We start from the raw sequence: 19,874 nt of genomic DNA, 5'->3' as shown, positions 1-19,874 counted from the left end.
TTTTTTTTAAGATTTATTTTTTAATTATTAACATATAATGTATTATTTCAGGAGTACAGGTCTGTGATTCATCAGTCTTAACATTATTCACAGCACTTTCATTGCATCTCATTAGGGAGCAGCACATTAAGTTGATATGCATTACTGGTGATGTTAACCTTGATCACTTGGCTGCAGTGGTGTCTACCAAGACTCTCCACTGTGCAGTTACTGTTTTTCCTTTGTATAAATACTAGGTATTTGAGAGAGAAACTGGTAGACTGTGTGAACATCCTGTTTCTGCTTAAACTTTGATCACTAATTTTAGCATTCATCACTGGATCTTGCCTGTAGCAATTATTACTCTGGTATTCTAATGGAGTTTTTATATTTCTTTCATTCTTAAGTTGAATTTTTCTATAAGCAAGAGCTATTGTTCCTTCTCCATTTATTTATTACTTTATTAATGTACATCAGTATGGATTCCAGGGCATTTATTTCATTCTTTGGATTGTAAGCAATACTACTCAAATTAATCCAGTTTTAGCTATTGAGAACATTTTCATGTTGGCTATTGTACCCTGCACTAGCCCCTCTGCCGCCCCCATCAACCATTTCTCCCAAGAACTCTTGTTTCCTGTTCCCTCCCTCCCTCCCTCCCTTCCTCTCTCCTTTCTTCCTTGTTTTACCTTTCATTTCTTTTTCCCTTCTTGAAAAAAGGATTTGTTTTTTTCTAGCTTTTTTGACACATAATTTACATAAAACATTGTGTAAGTTTACTAAGGTTTGTAGTGTGTTGATTTGATGCACATATATTGCAAAACAATTACCACTATACATTAGCTAATACCTCTGCCCTGTCACATAATTGCCTTTACTTTTTGCGGTGAAAACATTTAAGGTTTTCTGTTTTAACAACTTTCAAGTGTATGATATTATTGTTAGCTATCATTACAATGCTGTGCATAGATCTCCAGAACATCTTCATCTTCTAGTTGGAAGTTCATATCCTTTGACCACAATCTCCCCGTTTCTCTCACCCTCCAGTCCCTGATCACTACCTTTCTACTCTTCTACTCTCTGTTTCTAGGAGTTTGGCTGTTCTGGGTTCCACATATGTATCATACAGTTTCTGTCTTTCTCTGTCTGACTTTTTCACTTAGCATAGTGCCCTTAAGGTCCATTTGTGTTGTTGCAAGTGCAGAATTTCCTTCTTTTTAATGGCTGAATAATATAATACTATATATAATATATAGATACATATAAATAGCACATCTTTATCCCTTCATATATTGATGGACACTTGGGTTGTTTACAGATTGGCTATTATGAATTAATGATGTAGGAGTGTAGATCCCTCTTCAATATCCTGTTTTCATTTCCTTTGAATATATACCCACAAATGAGATTGCTGGCTCATATGGCAATTCTGTTTTTAAGTTTTTGAAGAATCTCCATACTGTTTTCTGTAGTGGCTGTATCAGTTGCATTCCCACCAACCAGTAGTGCACAAGGGTTACCTTCACTGTGTATCCTCACCAACATTTATCTCTTGGCTTTTTTTTTTTTTTTAAGATTTTATTTATTTATTTGAGAGAGAGCACGAGCTGTGGGGAAGGGTGGAGGGAGAAGGTGAAGGAGTCTCGCCATAGAGCAGGGAGCCCTATGTGGGGCTCAGTCCCAGGACCCTGGGATCATGACCTGAGCTGAAGGCAGATGCTTAACCGATGAAGCCACCCAGGCGCCCCTTTCACTTTTCTTTTTGATAATGGCCATTCTAACAGGTGTCAGGGAATAATAGCTCATGGTTTTCATGGAGCTAGAGGGTTGTGTTTTCCTGATGACTAGTGATGTTGAGCACCTTTTCATGTACCTGTTGGCCATTTGTGTGCCTTCTTTGGAAAAATGTCTGTTCAATTCCTCTGCCCAATTTCATTTTTAAAATTTTTATTTGAATTCCTGTTAGTTAACATACAGTACAGTTCCAGTTTCAAGTGTACAAAATAGTGATTCAGCACCTCCGTACAACACCTGGTGCTCATTACAACAGGTGCACTTACCAATTTCCCTAACGTACCCAACCCATTGCCTCCAACCACCTCCCTGCTGGCAACCATCAGTTTGTTCTTTATAGTTAAAAGTCTGCTTCTTGGTTTGCCTCTCTCACATCCCCCCACCCTTTGCTTATTTGTTTTGTTTCTGAAATTCCACATGAGTGAGATCATATGGTATTTGTCTCTGACTAACAAGTATAATACTCCTTAGCTCCATCCATGTTGTTGCAGATGTCAAGATTTCATTCTTTTTATGCTGAGTAATACTCTGTTATATGTATATATACACCACATGTTCTTTATCCATTCATCAATTGATGGACACTTAGGCTGTTTTCGTAATTTGGCTATTGTAGATAATGCTACTATAAACATCAGGGTGCATGTATCCCTTTGAATTATTGTTTTTATATTTTGGGGGATTAATACCCAGTAATACAATTGCTAGATGGTAGGGTAGTTCTATTTTTCACTTTTTGAGGAACCTCCATATGGTTTTCCACAGTGGCTGCACTAGTTTGCATTCTTACCAACAGTGCAAGAGGTTTCCCCTTTCTCCACATCCTCAGCAACATCTCTTATTTCTTCTGTTGTTGGCATTAGCCGTTCTGACAAGTGTGACGTTATCTCTCATAGTTGTGACTTGCATTTCTCTGATAATCAGTGATGTTGAGCACCTTTTCACGTCTGTTGGCCATCCATAGGTCTTCTATGGAAAAATGTCTGTTCATATCTCCAGCCCATTGTTTAAATTTATTTTTTAAATTTATTTGACAGAGATCACAAGTAGGCAGAGAGGCAGGCAGAGAGAGAGGAAGGGAAGCAGGCTCCCTGCTAAGCAGAGAGCCCAATGTGGAGCTCGATCCCAGGACCCTGGGATCATGACCTGAGCCAAAAGCAGAGGCTTTAACCCACTGAGCTACCCAGACACCCCTCCAGCCCATTGTTTAATTGGGTTATTCATTTTGGGGGTGTCAATTTGTTTGTTTCTTTATTATCGAGTTTGTGTGAGTTCTTTATATATTTTGGATATTAATCCCGTATCAGTACATGGTTTGCAAATATTTTCTTCCATTCTGTAAGTGGCCTTTTTATTTTGTTGATTATCTCTTTTTTTAAAATTTTTTATTTTTTTATAAACATGTATTTATATCCCTAGGGGTACAGGTCTGTGAATCGCCAGGTTTACACACTTCACAGCACTCACCAAAGAACATACCCTCCCCAATGTCCATAACCCCACCCCCCTTCTCCCAACCCCCCTCCCCCCAGCAACCCTCAGTTTGTTTTGTGAGATTAAGAGTCACTTATGGTTTGTCTCCCTCCCACTCCCATCTTGTTTCATTGATTGTCTCTTTTGATGTACAGAAGATTTTTTGTTGACACAGTCCCACTTACTGAGTTTTGTTTTTGTTGCTTGTGCATTTGATGTCACATTAAAAAAGTCATTGCCAAGATTAATGTCAAGGAGTTTTTCCCATATGTTTTTCTCTAGTACTAATTTTCAGGTTTTATGTTTAACTCTTGCCCCATTTCAAATTAATGTTTGTGAGTGGTATAAGATACGGGTCCAGTTTCATTTTTCTGCACATGGTTATTCAGTTTTTTCAGGACTTTTCCTCACTGAGTATTCTTGGATCCCTTGTCAGATATTACTTGACTGTATTTGCAGGGAAATATTTCGGTGCTATCTATTCGGTTCATTTGTCTGTGTTTCTGTTTTGATGCTACTACCATACTGTTTTGATTACTGTAACTTTGTAGTGTAGTTTAAAATCTTGAAGTGTGATGCCTCCAGTTTTGTTCTTATTCAAAATTTCTTTGGCTGTTTGGGGTCTTTTATGGCCTCATACAGATATTTTTTTAATTTAATTTCATTTTTTTCAGTGTTCCAAAATTCATCATTTATGCACCATGCCTAGTGCTCCATGCAATACGTGCCCTCCATAATACCCACCACCAGGCTCATTCAACCCCCCACTCCCCTCCCCTCCCAAACCCTCAGTTTGTTTCTTGGAGTCCACAGTGGTTTATGGTTTGTCTCCCCCTGCAATTTCCCCCAGCTCACTTCTTTCCATCTCCCATGTCTTCTGTGTTATTCCTTATGCTCCACAAGTAAGTGAAACCATATGATAATTGACTCTCTCTGCTTGACTTATTTCACTGAGCATATCTCCTCCAGTCCCATCCTTGTTGGGATTCATCCTTTCTGATGGAGGCTTAATACTCCATTGTATATATGTACCATATCTTCTTTATCCATTCGTCCATTGAAGGGCATCTTGGTTCTTTCCATAGTTTGGTGACTGTGGTCATTGCTGCTATGAACATTGGGGTACAGATGGCCCTTCTTTTCACTGCATCTGTATCTTTGGGGTAAATGCCCAGTAGTGCAATTTCAGGATAATAGGGTAGCTCTATTTTTAATTTTTTGAGGAATCTCCACACTGTTTTCCAAAATGTTACACCAACTTGCATTCCCACCAACAGAGTAAGAGGGTTCCCCTTTCTCCACATCCTCTCCAACACTTGTTGTTTCCTGTCTTGTTAATTTTGGCCATTCTAACTGGTGTAAGGTAGAAGCTCAGTGTGGTTTTAATTTGAATCTCCCTGATGGCTAATGATGATGAACATTTTTTCATGTGTCTGATAGCCATTTGTATGTCTTCATTGGAGAAGTGTCTGTTCATGTCTTCTGCCCATTTTTTGACGTGATTATCTATTTTGTGTGTGTGGAGTTTGAGGAGTTCTTTGTAGATCTTGGATATCAGCACTTTGTCTTTAGTGTCTTTTGCAAATATCTTCTCCCATTCCGTGGGTTGCCTCTTTGTTTTGTTGACTCTTTCCTTTGGTATGCAGAAGCTTTTTATTTTGATGAAGTCCCAAAAGTTCGTTTTCGCTTTTGTTTCCTTTGCCATTGGAGACATATCTTGAAAGAAGTTGCTGTGACTGATATCGAAGAGGTTACTGCCTATGTTCTCCTCTAGGATTTTGATAGATTCCTGCCTCATGTTAAGGTCTTTTATCCATTTCGAGTTTATCTTTGTGTATGGTGTAAGAGAATGGGCTCCATATAAATTTAAGAATATTTTTTTCTCTTTGTGTGAAAAATGCTAGCGAGTGTTGATGGGGGGATTACATTGACTCTATCACCTGTGATGTCTTCTCTTTCATTGTTTATTTTTATTCATTTGTGACTTTTCTTTTTTCCTTAGTTTGGTTAAAGATTTACAATTTTCTTTATCTTTTTGAAAAAAAAATAGATCTTAGTTTCATTATCTTTTCTGTTGTTTTTCTGAACTTTATTTCATTCATTTCTTCTCTGATCTTTGTTACTACCTACCTTCTGAGTTTTTTCCTTGAGGTGTAAGTTAGGGTATTTGAGACCTTTCTCTTTTCCTTTCCTTTCCTTTCCTTTCCTTTGTTTCTTTTCCTCTTCCTTTCCTTTCCTTTTCAGGAGAGAGAGAGTGTGCATGAGCAGGAGAGAGGGGCAGAGGGAAAGGGGGAAAGAGAATCTTAAGGTCAATTAATGGGGCTCAGTCTCACGATCCTGAGATCATGAACTGAACTGAAATCAAAAGTCAGACGCTTAACTTACTGAGTGAACCAGGTGCCTCAAGACCTTTCTTTTTTCTTAATATAGGCATTCATCACCATAAACCTCCCTCTTTGAACTGCTTTTGCTTCATCCCATTGATTTTTGTATATTGTGTTTCCATTTTCATTTGTTACAAAATATTTTTTTGCTTTCTCTTTTGATTTTTTTCTTTATATATTGATTGTTCAGGACTATATTGTCTAATTTCCACATATTTTAGAGATTTCCTGTTTTCCTGCTGGTATTAGTTTCTAGTTTCATATTATAGTGGTGAGAAAAGGTACTTGGCATGATTTCAGTCCTCTTAAATCTGCTAAGACTTGTTTTGTGACCTAATCATATGTGCTGTCCCGCAAAATGTTCTGTGTGTGCTTGATAGGAATGTGTGTTCAGGAGCTGTTGGATGGAATATTCTATATATGTTGGTTAAGTCCATTTGGTCTAAATTATAATTCAAGTCCAACATTTTCTCACCTAGAAGATCTATCCATTGTTGAATTGGAGTATTTAAAAACATAAAAGTGCAGGGGGCAAAATGATAGTGATTTTGTGTGTGATCAAACTTGTTATTATATAAAATAGGTTGTTAAAACTATAAGAAGTTTTATGTAAGCTTTATGGTAACCACAAGGCAAAAACATGGTAGATTCATGAAAAATCTGAAGGGAATCAGAACATAATCTTTTGAAAAATCAACAATTCACAAAAGGTGGCAGCAAGAGAGGAAGAAATGAACAAGGAAACTGCAAATCAGCCAGAAAAAAAATGAGATGGCATTAATTAAGTCTTTACCTATCAATAATTACTCTAAATATGCATGGATTGAATTCTCCAATTAAAAGACATAGAGTGACCGGATGAATTGGGGACAAAAAAACCTAACAACATGACCCAACGATATGCTGCCTACAAGAGACTCATTAGCTTAAAGACATACAGGTTTAAAGTGAAGAAATGGAAGAAGATACTCACTCCGTGCAGGTGGTGACCAAAAGAGAGCAGGAGTAGCTATATTTATACTTATATTGGACAAAATAGACATTAAGCCAAAAGCAGTAACAAGAGACAAGGAAGGCCATTATGTAATAATGAAGGGGACAATTCATCAAGATTGTATAACAATTGTACTCCCAACATTGGAGTATCTAAGTGTATTAAGCAATTACTAAACATATCTGAAAGGAGAAATAGATAACAATACAATAATAGTAAGGGGCTTCGGTACCCTCTGTTGACCAGTGGAGAATAGTATTTAGAAACAAAGGTATAACACCAGATTGGCTCATTGTTACTAGGATGTCACTGCTTCTAGTAGTTACTCAAGCTAAGAATTATATGTATATATATATTACTTCATACATATACCTACTTCTGTACTTGTTCCTATCTCTATCAGTATGTGTGTATGTGTTTGTGTTTATCTGTATATTTAAGTATATTTTATTATTTATTTATTTAAAAAGATTTTAGGGCACCTGGGTGGTTCAGTGGGTTAAAGCCTCTGCTTTCAGCTCAGGTCATGATCCTAGACTCCTGGGATCTAGCCCTGCATCAGACTGTCTGCTCAGCGGGGAGCCTGCTTCGTTTCCTCTCTCTCTCTCTCTCCCTGCTTGTGACCTCTGTCTGTCAAATAAATAAACAAATGAAATCTTTAAAAAATAATTTATTTGACAGATGGAGATTACAAGTAGGCAGAGAGGCAAGCAGGGCGGCAGGGGGAGAGAGGGGAAGCAGGCTCCCTGCTGAGCAGAGAGCCCGATGAGCCCGATGAGCCCGATGAGCCCAATGCGGGGCTCGATCCCAGGACCCTGAGATCATGACCAGAGCAGAAAGCAGAGGCTTTAACCCACTGAGCCACCCCGGCGCCCCTTTAAGTATTTTTTAAACCACTAGTCAGTATTGATACCCTCAACTGATCTAGAGCCACAGAGTTGATTCAAGCCTCTTACCCTTATTTTTAACTTATTTCTTCAGTGGTGATACACTTGGCTCTCATTATCTACAATATATTTACCCTTGTATTTAATTAGATAGTTTCAGAATTCCTAACCCATACTCTGGTGAAAAACATTTAGTCACTCAGGTGACTAGATGCATTATAGCATCTAGTCAAAACATTGCTGCTGACGTTTCTTAGGTCATGTTCTTTTTTTTTTTTTTTCATTGCTGACGTTTCTTAGGTCATGTTCTTTTTTTTTTTTTTTTTTTTTCCTATACCCTTCTGTGATTCATTTATAATACAGTCATTATCATTTGTCACATCCTGCATTCTATCTTTGTTCTTATATCATGGTTCATTTTTAAAAATTTTCATAGTTTAAAACTTACATTTTGTGGTGTACAACTCTTATCAATTTTGATAAATCCACCATCACAGTTCATACAGTGTTTTTCCATCAGTCCCCAAATTTCTACATGCCTTCTATTTATAGACAAATCCCTCCCTTGATACCTGGTAATTCCTCATTTGTTCCTTCCTCTGGTTTTGCCTTCTATAGTGTCATATAAATGAAATAATAAATATGTAACAGCCTTTAGGTTTAGTTTCTTTTACTTTGTAAAGCACATTTAAGATTCATCCCTCCTTTTTGTGAAGCAGATTTTTTTTGCTTTTTATTGCTTTATTGAAAGCAGTGATATTTTATTACTCCTTTATATTACAATTCTATTTTATAGATTACCATAGTCTGTTTATCCATGCATTCACTCTTTGGAGTGATTGCACTTTGGGGTGATTACAGTTAGAGCAATAAACCTTTGTGTGCTAGTTTTTGTTTCTGTAGGGTAAATACTCAGGAGTGAGATTACTAAGTCATGTGGTATATGTGTATATTTAATCTTACAAGAACTGTTTATTTTTGCATTTCCACTAGCATTGATACGTATTCCAGTTACTCTACATCTTTGCCAGAATGTGGTATTGTCCACATATTTTAGACATTTTTATATGTGTACAATGATAGTTCAACATGTTTTTCATTTGTATTTTCCTAATGGGTTTTCCTCATTTCATGTGATTTTTTTTTTACCATCCTCTTTGGTGAAATGATTTTTTAATAGGGTTTTATATTCTTACTCTTGAGTTCTGAGAGTTTTGGATAATGTGTTTTGGATATAAGATCTTTGTGGATATGTTATTGGCAAATATCTTCTTGTAGTATGTGACTTATCTTTTCATCTACTCAGTGGGTCTTTCACAGAACAAAGTTTTTTTAAATTTCAGTGAAGTCCAAGTTTACTCATTATTTTATGGCTCATGCAATTAGGTTGACAGTCCTTTTCTTTTAGTACTTTAAAAATAGTCTACTTCTGTCTGAATTTCATGGTTTCTGATGAGAAATCTACAGTTGTGGAATTGTTATTCCCATATAAGCTAGAGCAATGTATCATTTTTCCCAGATTGCCTTTTCATTTGTTTTGCTTTGAGTCAGTTCATTATGATGTTTCTAGGCATGGATTTCTTTGGTGCATCATGTTTGGAGTTTGCTGAGCTCCTAAGGGTTTATAGTTTTCATCATATTTAGGGAGTTTTAGCCCTTATTTCTTACCACATTCTTCCTCTTCTCTTTCTACATCTCCAAAGACACAAATGTTAAACCTTTTGGTATTATCTTGTAAGTCCCTGAAGTTCTCTTGATTTTTTTTTCCCAATCCTTTTTATCCTCTGTTGTTCAGCCTAAATAATTTCTGTTGATCTGTCTTGGAGTTCACTAAGTCTTTCCCCCAACATTTCCATTCTGCTGTTGAGCTCATCCAGTGAGTATTTTATTTCAGTTATATCATTTTTTAGTTTTAAAACATCTTCCATTTCTTCTCTAGATCTTCTCTTTCTCTGTATGTTCTGAGACCTGTCTTTCCATTTGTTTCAAGGGTATCCACCCTTACTTGTTGGAAGGATTTTATAATAGCTTCTTTAAAGTTTTTGTCAGATAGTTCTAACATTTCTTTCATCCTACATTGGTGTCTCTTGATTTTCTTTTGCCATGTGAGTTGAGATTATTCTGGTTCTTCATATGCTGAGTAGTTATTGTTTGTATTTTGTAATATTTTGAAGTAACTAGTTTCATTTAAATCCTATAGAAAATTTTGATATTTTTGTTTAACTGGGCAATCAACACATTCACATTCATATTACAAATTCTTACCTGTTTTCTGTGGGTTATAGTTCCATGTGAGTTTAGTTTTCAAAGTTTTTGCACTGCTGTTCAGATCTGACATGTGGCCAGTCTGAGACTTGGACTATAGTCTGTCTCATACTTCTGTGCTCAAAGTATAGGTATGCTGTTTAGGTTCAGATCCACACACACAAATGGCTCAGGGATAGGCCCAGGAGTTTATAACATACGTTAAGGAGTTTCTTTTCTCTTTACAGTTTTTCCTTTAGCTCCCCTTTCCTGGCTCTCAGGACAGAAAACAGAGCTTAATTTACTCCTCTCTCCTGTGTATTTTGTGTCAGTTGTAGGTGGCTTAGTACAGAGGGAACCAAACCTCCTCTGTTGGAAGAGGAAAGTTTTCCTTCTGTAATTTGTGTTATTGAGAATCATTTTCTTAGATATTCCAGCACCATTTTTGAAATTTTGTTTCCTTTTTGAATTTAGTTATAACCTTTGTCAGAAGTCAGTTATGTGTGGGTAAAAATAATTTTACTCTATTCCTCTAATATATCTATTTTTATAGTAATACCATGATGTCTTTTTTTTAAGCCACGATTTCTTGATTACTATAGCTTGATATTAAGTCTTGAAATCAGGTTATGTCCTCCTCCAACCTTGTGTTTATTTTCAACGTTACTTTTGCTACTATAAGTCCTTTGCATTTCAATATAAATTTTAGAATAAGCTTCCTAATTTATACGTTAAAGCTTCTTGCGATTTTGTTTAGTATTGAATTGAATCTATAGATCATTTTATGAATGATTGATATCTTAAGAATATTGAGTCCCACACATGAACAATTCTTCCCTCTTATTAATGTCTCTCAGTAATAAGTAATTTCCAGTGTTTAGATCTTGCCATCTTTTGTTAAATTTAATCCTAAATACTTGTGTTTTTTAATACTATTGTATATGGTGTTTCAGAATTTATATTTTCTAGTTATTTGTTGCTTGTATATAGAAATACTGTTGTCAAGCCAATTTATATATGTCAACAAGTTACTTTTCATTTTTAATTTTTTACTTGCTGGATCAGAGCTTCCTAGGGGTAATTGAGGGCAATGGATTCTAAGACCACAGAGAATTTAAGTAAGCTAATATTTCCGTGGTTAAGTTGAGGCATACCTGCTGTCCTCTATTTTATATTCTGTAACTCCCTTAAGATTTAGGGTGTGTCTTATCTAAATTTAATGAGATCTGCAAGTATGGTATTTATTCTTAGTAGACAATCTTATTGTCAGGGAACAAGCAGAGCAGTTTTACTTCTTCCTTTTTAATCTTCATGGGTTTATTTCTTTTTCTTGCCTAATGCACTGGCAAGGACATTCAATATAATATTAAGTAGAAGTAGTAAGAGTAGACATCTTGCCTTATTCTCTGTTTTGGGAGCAGGGGGAATAAGGTTCATTTTTTTCAAGTGTGATAGTAACTGTAGATTTTGAAAAAAGACTTATTTACTTATTTGAGAGAGACAATGGAGGAGGGGCAGAGGAAAAAGGGGAGAGTGTCCTAAGAGGAGTGCAGAGCCCAGACTGGGGTCCATCTCACCACCAAGAGATCACATCCTGAACCAAAACCAAGAGTTTCGACTGCCGCCACCTGGGCACCCCTAATAGAAGATGCCCTTTATCAGATTAAAGATTTTCTCTTTTATTGTCTACTGTGAGTTTTTATCATGAGTGGGTATTGAATTTTGTCAAATGCTTTTCCTGCTTTGTTGAGGTAATCATAGGTATTTTCTTTTTTTAAAATCAGTGTGGTAAATTACTGATTAGATTTTGAATGTTAAATTTATCTTGGGATAAAGTTTATTGGGATAAACTTGCTTGCTTATGACATATTGTCCTATTTTTACATTTATTACTGATTATAGTTTGCTAATATTGGTTTATAATCTTTTTGAAGTGTCCTGATATCAGTTATGGTGGCTTCAAAGAAGAACTGGGAAATAGTCATTCTTTTATCATTGTTCGAAAGAGTTTGTGTTAGATAGGTATTATTTGATTTAAATCTACCATATCACATTTTGCTTTCTATTTGTGTCATATAGATTTTGTCCATTCTTTCCTGCCATCTTTTTTTTTTATTTACCCTGCATCTTTTATTATTTGCCTTATTCTTCTTATAGGCCTTTTATATACATTCTTTATTTTTAATAAAGAAATGGGATGATTCCTGCCCCAAATTTGGTTCAGATATGTGAGCTATGACATTTCTCATACTATGAGAATTTGAGAAGAAGTTTATTACTCACACAGGAATTTTTAGGGTGAGCTGGATGAATACAAACAGGTCCTGGCTAGCTTTGGCAAAGCAGAGTGAGTGGATTGGGCTTATAGTGGCTAGGAAGTAGAACTAGGAAAAGGGTTTTATGTGTGGGAGGTTAAAATTTTTTTTGGTGCCAAAGAAGGAGGTACTTACATTCAGACTTTCTTACCAGCCTGTCCAGATGTAGGGCCAAAGGCAATGCTTAAAAAGAAGTCATTAGTGAAACATCAAAAATGGAATCAGACTTTATTACAGTTGTAGAGATTACCCTAATCATCTTAATTTATGTATTATCCTTTGTTGCTAGACATAATTTACCCAGTATTTTATTTAGGATTTTTACATCTATGTTCATGGGGAATATTCACCTATAATTTTGTAATATCTTTGTCTGGTTTTGGTATGAGCATTAGGTTGACCTCAGAAATATATTAGAGGATACTCTGAAAGAGTTTGTGTAAGATTAATAGTCTCTCTTAGGTATTTGGCAGAATTCACCAGTGAAGCCTTGAGTTTTTAGTACAGATTCAATGTAATAGATAAGACTGTGCAGATTTTCTTTTTTTTCTGATGTCAACTTTGAAAGTGTTTTTTAATAATTTTTTTTCTATTCTAACTTGTCAGAATTTGTTGATATGAGTTATTTTCATATCTTCTTATCCTTCCAATTTCTGAATCTTTAGTGAAATTAGCTTTTTTATGTCTGATATCAGTGATTTTTGTTTTCTCTTTTTTTACTTGCTTGATTTTTCTAGGGGTTAAGTCATTTGAGTTTTGTTGACCCTCTAGTGTGTGTTTTCTGTTTTTAAGTTTTCAGCTTATATATTTATTTTTTTCCTTCTGTTTGGGGTTTTAACTTGATGGTCTTTTTCTACATTTCTGAAAATAAGTACTCAATTTTTTTTCATATTCATTAACATTTAGCCTTTTTTTGATATAAACAGATTTTTATGTAGTTTCTCATCACCATCTTTGCTCTAAATATTTTCTCATTTCTGTTACAATTTGTTGTTATTGTTCCATGGGCTATGTAGAGATGTGTTTCTTAATTTCCAATTATATGAGAACTTTCTAATTATTATTTATTTCAAGTTAATTCTATTGTGGTCATTGAGATTATATTCTAAATGATTTCAACATATTTAAATTTCTTAGAATTGCTTCACTTTACAGTATATTTTTATTTTGATCAATGCACAGTTGCAGGGAGTATGTATTCTGCAGTTCCTGAATGTAATATCTATACATGTCAATTTGGTCCAGTTGAGCAAGTGTTATGTTGAAATCTTCATTTTTACTGAATTTTTGTCTGCTTGTTGCATTTGAGAATATTATGTTAATATCTCCTTTGTTTTCCTTAACTATTTGGGAGTAAGTTGTTGACATACTGCCCCATCACTGTATCATTTCCTGTAAAAAGAACATATTCCTACATAACCCCAATAAAGCCATGAAAATCAGGAAATCAGTATCAGTGCTCCAATACAGACACTATTCAGGTTTTCTGGTTGTTCTAGTAAGGATTTTTATAATAAAAGTAGGCAGTTAAAAATCACATGTTGCATTTAGTTGTTAGGACTCTAATATCCTTTGGTCTGGAACATTTCTTTAGTCTTTCTTTGACTTTCTTGACCTTCTGAAGATAACAGTTCATTTACTTTGTAGAATTTTTCTCAATTTGGGTTTCTCTGATGTTTATCATGATTAGGTTTGGGTTAGGACTATCACAGAAGTGACACTGAATTCTCATCATAGTTATCAGATGTTGCACAATTTTTGTTTGTCCCACTGCTGACTGTTACGACATTAATTACTTCAGGTTATGGCTGCTAAGTTCCTTCACTGGGAAGTTACTCTTTTTCCCTTTGTAATTACATATTTTGTGGGAAGTATTTTGAAATTATGTAAATATCTTACACCTTTGCAGGTTTGGGTTTATTATATCCATACAGAATCATGCTTTCTTATTTCATTCATGGGTCTATTACGTTTTTTCTTCACTTTTTACTTTAAAAATATATAAACTCACAAGAGATTACAAAAATAGTTTAGAGAGTCCCAGGTTCCCATCACTCAACTTCTCTTACACAATATCTTATCAAAACCAGGAAATTTACATGATACAATACAGATAACTAGACTATAGACCTTCAAGAGATATCACCAGTTTTTGCATGCAGTTGGTTTTTAAAAAATATATATGTGTATAATTATATGAAATGTAATCACATAGATTTATGTAAATACTAACATAATCAAGATACAGAGGTGTTCTGTCATCAGAAAGGAATTCCTTGTACACAGTCACACTCCTTCTCTCTGACCCTGCCTTCTTTAACCCTTGGAAAACAGTGATATGTTTTTCTAAGTATGATTTTGTCATTTTGACAATGTTCTATAAATGGAATCATATATAGCATGTAACCTTTGGGATTAACTCTTTTTACTCAGCCTAATGACCTGGAGATTAATATGAATTATTATATGTATCAATAGTTATTTTTTTTAATTGCTAAGTAGTATTCTAATGTATGAATATATCACAGTTTATCCTGTAAAGGACATTTGTGTTGTTGCCAGTTTTTTTACTATTAGGAATATAACTGCTATGAACATTCAGGTTCCCTGTTTCTCTAGAGTGGGGCGCCCACTCTAGAGACACCTTCTTCATTCTGTTTGGGATCAGTCCACATGCCGAGCTGGATCTGCCTTTCCATGGAAACCTTTCCCATCCTTATTAGGCTCTGATATTTTATATCAGGCCACGCCTCTAGATTCTCTCCTTGCCCTTATTAGATTATGATACCTTGTATTAGGCTGCTCTTTTACTTGGTTTTGTTGTTGTTGTTGTTTTGTTTTACTCTTTTACTCCTTACACTAAAGAGGCTCTGTTACCTTACTCTGGGTACTTGTTGCCTTACCCCATATAGGTGCCTAATTTATTCTCTCCACTCTGTCTAGTGGGACTTGGTTTGTTATTGGTGCCATGACTATGAAGGAGCACTCCACTTTTCATTCAGGAAAGAAAAGATAAAAGGATGGGGAAAATAAGGCAGGAGGAGGAGAAAAAGAAAGAATGCTTATTTTTTATTAGGATTTCCTTAGTATATCTTTTTCTATCCTTTTACTTTCAGTATATGTCACCTTATGCTAAAGTGTATCTCGTGAATAGCATATAGTTTGGTTTTATTTATTTTTATCTTGTCAATATTTGTATTTTAATTGGGATATTTAGGTCATTTATATTCAATATAGTGATTGAAATGATTGTGTTAAGGTTTGCCGTTTTGCTGTTCATTTGTTTGTTTTCCGTGTCCTTTATTATTTCAATTATTTTTATTTCATGTTCTCTCCTTTGTTGGATTTTTTAAAAGATCTATTTATTTATTTATTTGAGAGAAAGACAGATAATGAGAGAGTACACAAGTGGGGAAGAGGTGCCCCTGTTGCATTTTTTATTGTACTTTTTTCTATTACTCTTTTAGTGATTATTCTAACGATGATGCTTTACAATTCATTTTAAATTAGTATTCTTTCTACTTCATGAACAATGAGGACTCTTTAGGAGTGCGTGGGTGGCTCAGTCATTTAAGCATCTACCCTCAGCTCAGGTCATGATATCAAGGTCCTGGGATGGAGCCTCACATCAAGGTTCCAGAGCTCAGTAGGGAGTCTGCTTCTCTTTCTCTTTCTTTCTCTCTCTCTCAAATAAATAAATAAATAAATAAATAAATAAATAAATGAAAATTTTTTGAAGAGTCTTTTTTTTTTTTTTTAAGAGAGAGAGTGTCTGGGTGGGAGTGGGGAAGGGCAGAGGGAGACAGAGAGACAGAATCTTAAGCAGGCTCCTCATCCAGTACAGAACCCATGCAGGGCTCATTCTTGCAGCCCTGAGATCATACCTGAGCTGAAATCAAGAGTTGGCTGCTCAACAGACTGAGCCACCCAGTGCCCCGAATAATTAAATACGCTTATAACAGTTTAGCTCCATTTGCCTCCTCCTGCTTTTGTTCATGTGTTTATTTTCTACATTTTTATAAATCACCACAAGACATTGTTGCTTATTTTCTTTCATGTGAAATATAGAACATACAAGTATATATAAAAAGGTGCATCTGTATGAGTGTATATGAATAGGTACTTGTGTATGTTACACACACACACACACACACACACACACACAGACGTAAGTACCTTCATTCTTTCCTGTAGTTCTGTACCATGTTGGATTGTTTTATTTGAGCCTAGAAAGTTTAGTATTTCTTGAGGTCTGCTGGGGACGTGTTCTGTTATTTTTTTAATTTTTTCTGTATTTGATTCTAAAAGGTAGATTCCAATTTTTATGAGAAGCCCTATATTTTTATCTATTATTCCCCATAATTTGATCTTTTAATATATTCACAGTCATTTTAAAGTCCTTCTTTCTGCACTAATTCCAATATCTTGAATCCTCTATAAAACAGTTTTTGTTTTTCTCTTAGTTTTTAGTCACTTTTTTCTGCTTGATAAATTTTGTAATTTTTGATTATGTAATAAATGTTGTGAATTTGAAAAATCATAGGGACTGAGGATGCTGTTACTTTCCAGCCAGAGGATTTGCCTATTCCTCTGATCATATATAGTGGCTGATCACTTTAGTCATGTCAGGAATTTTCCTGGGTCAGCACTGGGGTGCAGTGCAATGACTCATTAAACTTTTTTTTTTTTTTAAGATTTATTTTTTTATTTGACAGAAAGAGAGAGAAAGCGAGAGTACAAGTAGGGGGAGCAATAGGCAGAGGGTGAGGGAGAAGCAGGCTCCTGCTGAGCAGTGAGCCCGATGGGGGGCTCAATCCCAGGACCCTGGGATCATGACGTGAGCTGAAGGCAGAGGCTTAACGACTGAGCCACCCAGGCATCCCAACTCATTATACTTTTGATTTTTCCTGATCTGTGGCCTCCCTGGATTTTTTCTTTAAGCCTGACAGATCTTTAACTCTTCAGTAAGTAAATACAGCAAGATGTTCAGTTTAGTCTCTCAGGTGTTTGAGTTCAGCTCTTTCAACTCTCAGCTCTTGCAACTTCAGAATATGGCAAATGTAAGGGGAGTCCAGCTATATATTTGTTGTAGTTACACTTTCTTTTTTTTTTTTCCAAGATTTATTTATTCATTTATTTGACAGACAGAGATCACAAGTAGGCAGAGAGGCAGGCAGAGACAGAGGAGGAAGCAGGCTCCCTGCTGAGCAAACAGCCTGATGCCGGGCTCAATCCCAGGACCCTGGGATCATGACCTGAGCGGAAGGCAGAGGCCCTAACCCACTGAGCCACCCAGGTGCCCCTGTAGTTACACTTTCTTATTAGACATTTGTCTCATAAGAACTCAAACATTGAGATGATTTTACTTTTCCTGGCTCAGCCCCCTTGTTGGGGGTGGCACTTCTGGGTTTTTATTGTCAGTCTGGAATATGTCCTAAGGTTTGAAAGTTCTCTCCCTCAGGCTGTAATTATTTAGCTTCCTGCCTTATTGAGGTTCAGAATCTGGCAGATGTCTTGAGGAGGAGACCTGATGTTTGTTACAGGCCCCTCTGTCTAGTGGGACTTGGTTTGTTATTGGTGCCATGACTATGAAGGAGATTTCACTCCACTTTTCTGATTTAGCTTTCCGTTCTCCCATACCATCCTGATACTAAAAAAGTGTCCTGTGGGGAAAATTGGCTGGCATTCTGCTAGATTTCACCTCATCATGCCAGCCCAGGAGTGATTTCTCTTTCCCAGTGGAGTATGTCTGCCTATACTCTGTCCCTGCCCATAATCTCCAAAATGCCCCTCTCTAGCTTATTAGATAATACTGTTTCCTGATGCTTCCATAATTTTTCTGATACAAAAAAAGTAGTAGATTTTTTTTTAAATTTCTTTTCAGCTTAACAGAATTCATTGTTTTTGCACCATACCCAGTGCTCCATGCAATACATGCCCTTCATAATACCCACCACCTGGCTCCACCCCTTCAAAACCCTCAGATTGTTTTTCTGAAAAGTAGTAGATTTTTAAAAAATTTTATCTCCTGTCAACTTTCCTAAAAACTTACTTATATTCTAATGAGTTATGTTTAGATTGTTTTGGACTTTCTGTGTACCTAATTATGTCAAATATGAACAATGACAATATTATTTCTTCCTTTGTTATCCTTCTGTCTCTCATTTCTTTTTCCTGACTTCCTGCTAATGCCATTTAAGACCTTTACTGAAGTTGAACAGAAATGGTAAGAATTGGCATCCTTATTTTGTTCCTAATCTCACAGTGAACATTTTCTTCATTTCAGTATAAATAGGATGGTTGCTCTAAAGTTTTTTGTGGTTTCCCTTTGCTATGAGTTTTTATCTAAATAATTAATGAGTTTTATCAATATATTTGTATTTATATTTGACTATATTTATATGGTCATATGCATTTTCTCATTTATTTTATTGATGTGGTGAATCATATTGATTGATTCTTGAGTGTTAACTCACCTTGCATTCCAGGAGTAAACTATCTTGGTAGGAATTCACATACATCCATTTAGTTTTGGATTTTGTTTATGATTTTGTTTGGATTTGGTTTAGGATTCTTGATTTTATACCCATAAAGGAGATTAGCCTATTATTTTCTTTTCTCCTAATTGTCCTTTTCAATTAGTGAAGGCAGAAGGTAGAAATTCAGAAGGCCTTCTCTTTTTTTTTTTCCTTAATATTTTATTTATTTGTTTGACAGAGAGATCACAGGTAAGCACAGAGGCAGGCAGAGAGAGGGGGAAAGCATGTGGGGCTTGATCCCAGGACCCTGAGACCATGACCTGAGCTGAAGGCAGAGGCTTAACCCACTGAGCTACCCAGGTGCCCCAAAAGTTCTTCTCTTTTGTGATATAACTATTACTTCAAAATAATACAATATTACTCTATTTTTAAAAGAATAACTTTCAATTTCTTATTTTCAAAAAATATTAATTTGAGAGAGAGAGTGAGTATCTGTGTGAGCAGGGGAAGGGGTAGAGGGAAGAGGGAGAAAGAGAGAGACTCCTAAGCAGACTCTCCACTGAGTGCAGGGCTCAATCCCATGACTCTGAGATCATGACCTGAGCTGAAATCAAGAGTCAGACACTTAACTGACTGAGCCAGTCAGGTACCTCAATAACTTGTTATTTTTGAGCAATTTTAGACCACAGAAAAGATACAAACATAATAGAGTATAATATATATCTATAATATATTATATATATAATATTATTAGTTATATTATTAATTATTATATTATATAATAATATAATAATTATTATTATTATGTATAGTAATCTTACATTACTATAATGTACATTTGTCAGAATTAAGAAGCCAACTTTGTACATTACTATTAACTACACTCCAGATTTTATTTATGTTTCACATTTTTTCCATCAATAACTTTTTTTTTTGGTTCCAGGACCCAGTGCATATCACATTCCCTTTGGTTAGCTATTGTACATCTTTCGTCTCCTCTTGTCAATGGCAGTTCCTCATTTCCTTATTTTTCATGATTTTGACAGTTTTGAGGAATATTGGTCAATCTGAGTTTAGATTGTTTTTTGCATGATTAGATGGAATTATGGGTTATGAAAAAAATACCATAAAAGGGTACCCATGTTTTCACATCCCAGCAGAGAGTATGTGACATCCACACAACACTGGTGATGACTTGAATAATATGGTGTTTGTTAGGTTTCTCTACTGTAAAGTTACTATTTATCACTTTTTATTACTCTGTTCTTTGGAATCCAGTTAATAAGTCCAGCCCATACTCAAGGAAGAAGGGAAAGATTAATCTT

General features: G+C 35.5%; 1 protein-coding gene across 7 annotated transcripts in view; it reads left to right on the top strand.

Annotated features, from left to right (window-relative positions):
- Positions 1-19,874, top strand: part of ALMS1 (ALMS1 centrosome and basal body associated protein) — a 199,489-nt gene that overhangs the window by 102,737 nt on the left and 76,878 nt on the right. The gene's annotated exons all lie outside the window — the stretch shown is intronic.

Source organism: Mustela nivalis (genome assembly GCF_964662115.1).
Source record: "Mustela nivalis genome assembly, chromosome: 8".
In the NCBI taxonomy this organism is placed as follows: Eukaryota; Metazoa; Chordata; class Mammalia; order Carnivora; family Mustelidae; genus Mustela; species Mustela nivalis.
This window is presented reverse-complemented; position numbering and strand designations above follow the sequence as displayed.